At 48.5% G+C, this 3,451-nt stretch overlaps 1 pseudogene; it reads left to right on the top strand.

Moving 5' to 3' along the window:
* LOC107182263 overlaps window positions 1-2,017 on the top strand; it is a 13,117-nt pseudogene extending 11,100 nt beyond the window's left edge.
* Window positions 2,018-3,451: the final 1,434 nt, after the last annotated feature.

The raw sequence follows: 3,451 nt of genomic DNA, 5'->3' as shown, positions 1-3,451 counted from the left end.
GTTTGCACATGTTAATTTGTCTAGAATTCAGCCATGATACCTGTCTGTCTGGGATGCATGACACAGTAGTTTGGACCTCACCTGGAACCTGGAACTTGGGTTAAATTTTAAGTCAGTACTTCCTTATCTGAATGACTGCAGATGTTATGTGTGGCTATTTCAGGAAAAAGGGAGACAAACTGAACTGGGAAAACAATGAGGAAAACACCACACAATGAAGGGACAATCCTGGAGCTGTGCCTGCTCAGATGGGGTGAATTCCTGTCCATGGTAATTCCTCCTCCTCCTTGGGGTGGCTTTTCCTGTGTTGCACATTGGTCCATCCAGTGAATGGGCCTCAGGTCCCAGGGGACGCCCATCATGTACTGACCGGTGACAGCACTGCCGTGGGCCACATGCAGATGTGACTAGGGACAAAGGTCCTTCTGAAATGAGCTGCTGATGAAGAAGGAAAGCCCAACATGCCCTCCTCCTCCCCGGTTAGAACCATGTCACATGTCCTCCTGCTGATGAAGCAGGAAAGCCCAACATGCCCTCCTGCTCCCCGGTTAGAACCATGTCACATGTCCTCATGGACACAGACCCTGATGGTGAATACAAGGCAGAACCCATGAGGGTGACCTGGTTTCTATCAGTGTTCTTTGTTAAATGGAATTTAAATATATAAAATAAATATCAAAAATATAAATCTTTGTTTTACTATAGTTGCAAATATCAAAAAAATTCTATATGTGACAGGGCACCAGAGTTAAGTTACGGATTTTCAAAATGCTGACACATCAAGCTCAAAAGGTTCGCCATCACTGGTCTAGAGAATAAATACCACAAAGGAGGCAGTGCAGCTGCTACACGTCCAGCACCAAACTCCCCTTGAGGAATAGCACCCGGGAGCTCTGTCTGTGTCTCTATAGTTCATGCTTCTGGTTCCCAGGGACCCATATAGACTCTCCTCTCTCCCCAACACTTGATCCACTTGCTCTAGGCTCACACTCTGGGCTTAGTTTATCCTTTGATCTCTTTGTAGGTGAAATAGTGTCAGATGGAACTTCCTGTCTCCTGCACTTTTACTTCTTTCTCTGGTTGTGAGGGTTGCTTTCTCTTTGTTGTTATTACTGCTGACTGTCAAAGGCATCTCTCTCAGTTTAAACCTCTTCTTTTTCTTTTTATGACAATTTTATCTTCTGGGTCTTTGTACAGGTCTCCTGGAGCATTTAGGTCCACTGGAGGGAGCACAGGCCCAGATGTGTTAAGTAATTCCTCACACACAGCACCCTTGGACATGTAACACTCTGGGACTATGTCCTTTATGTCATAATCCAACCCCAAAGCTCCCTATATAGAAGGTGGACATGCAAATCTAGCCCCCTCTACTCATAAAACCAGCCTAGCCCTGATCCTGCAGCTCTGGGATCCCCAAGTGTTCCCATTCTCTGATCAAGACTGAACACGGACCACTCACCATGGGGTTTGGGCTCAGCTGGGTTTTCCTTGTTGCTATTTTAAGAGGTAATTTATGGAGAATGATAAATACTGAGTTTTGTGAGTGGATATGAGTGAGAGAAACAGTGGAAGTGTTAGAGTTTTTTGACCACGATATCTTCATGTTTGCAGGTGTCCAGTGTGAGGTGCAGCTGGTAGAGTCTCGGGGAGGCTTGGTGCATCCTGGAGGGTCTCTGAGACTCTCCTGTGCGGCCTCTGGATTCACCTTCAGCAGCTATGCCATGCACTGGTTCCGCCAGGCTCCAAGCAAGGGACTCGAGTGGGTGGCAGTTATATAGAATGATGGAAGTCAGAAATACTATACAGACTCTATGAAGGACCGCTTCACCATCTCCAGAGACAATGCCAAGAACATGTCATATCTGCAAATGACAGCCTGAGAGTCGAGGACATGGCAGTGTATTACTGTGCTGGGAACACTGTGAGGGGAAGTCAGTGTGAGGCCATACAAAAACCCTCTGCAGCAGAGGCTGTGACCAGCAGGGGGCAAACAGGACCCACAGACTTTGTGTTTTAGCCCCAGGAGTGGTTGCAGGTGGTGTTTATGGCAGTTTCCTCTGAAGGCTCTGGGTTTCCTCTCTACATAACAGTTTATCCAGGAGCCTCTCTAGACCTATGCCTCTGTGACAACCACTGATGGCTCTTTGTTTCAACAGTTTTGTTATATTAGTAGGAACACTCTCACATGCAGCACAGTTGAAGTTTCAAGTTTGCAGGAAGAGAAACACAGAGGGTGAGGGCACAACGTGGTTTTGATGTAGGTGGATTTTACTCTTACCTCCTCCCAGAACCAACTGGAAATTACAACTAAATTGGGACTCAATCACCTTGAATTACCAACTAAAGGCTATCTGAAGAGGAGACATTTAACCAAGGAGCCAGGAGAAACCACCTGGAGACTGGAAGGAAGGGGGATACCCAAAGGAGACTTGCCCCTCTCCCCTGGTTGTCTGGCCAAGGTGATAGAGGGATAGTTCAGCTGCAGAGGTTCACCCTGAGAGGTGTGAAGCACAGACCAAGACCAGTCCCCTGCCTGGAGTTCCAGAGACTTGAATAGGCAACAACATAGCACCCAGCTGTGAAAGGCAGGTAGCTTTCTGTCTGCCAAGAAGTAGCAGAGCCTGCTGGAGACAAAGCCACCACTTTAAAGGCTAGGGACCAAAATGTGTGTTAGCAGCCACTCCTGCTGTGCTCCAAGGGAAGGAGGGCAGCCAGAAGGCACCTGCCTGAGGAGAGTCAGGATGTGTGGATTTGGGGAGGGACGTGGGGAAGAGCCTCCAGGACACTGTACAGAGCCTTCCTCCATTCCTCAGCAGCCATATTTCTTGGGAGGAGCTATTCCCACCCAATGGCATCATTCCCCCAGATCTAGAACCCTGTCACCCCACCCTGCATCCTAGGCCCTGCTGAGGAGTCGGGGGCATAGGCCTGGTGTAGATGTCTGGGAAGTATCAGGAGGTGTCAGAGACTGGCTTTGGTGAGGCTATTGACCCACTTTCTCTTGAACTTCACTGGTGCCTGCTCCTCACAGGAGATTTGAGAAAAATGCTCTTTTGGGCTCTGGGAGACCCAATCTCTGGTCTGCATAAGCCCCAAATATCTGACCACCAAATGTTCCAAGGTACCAAGTTCAGGAAAAAATCAGGGACAGACTCAGACAAGTGGCTCTGGAGCAGGGGAAACACACCCACCATCTTCCCTGAAGTCTGATCAGTACTTCCTAAGAGCCCTGATTCCAAAAGAAGCTCTTTAAGAGACTGAGCCTTTCCAGGTACCGATGTTAACAGCCAGTCAACAGGTGGATTCAGGGACAGGAGGATCCAGGGGTGCCTTGGGACATTTACTGACCCCCACCCTAGGCTCTGTGGTTGTAAACACCAGGCTTGGCCCTCAGCTTGTTTCTTTCTATGCACAGCCAAGCCCAGCAGAGGCACCACAAACTGTGTGTTTC

The sequence above is a fragment of the Myotis davidii genome, unplaced genomic scaffold (genome assembly GCF_000327345.1).
Source record: "Myotis davidii unplaced genomic scaffold, ASM32734v1 scaffold1955, whole genome shotgun sequence".
Taxonomy (NCBI): Eukaryota; Metazoa; Chordata; class Mammalia; order Chiroptera; family Vespertilionidae; genus Myotis; species Myotis davidii.
Note: the sequence above shows the minus strand (reverse complement) of the source record. Positions and strands in the feature narration are given on the sequence as shown.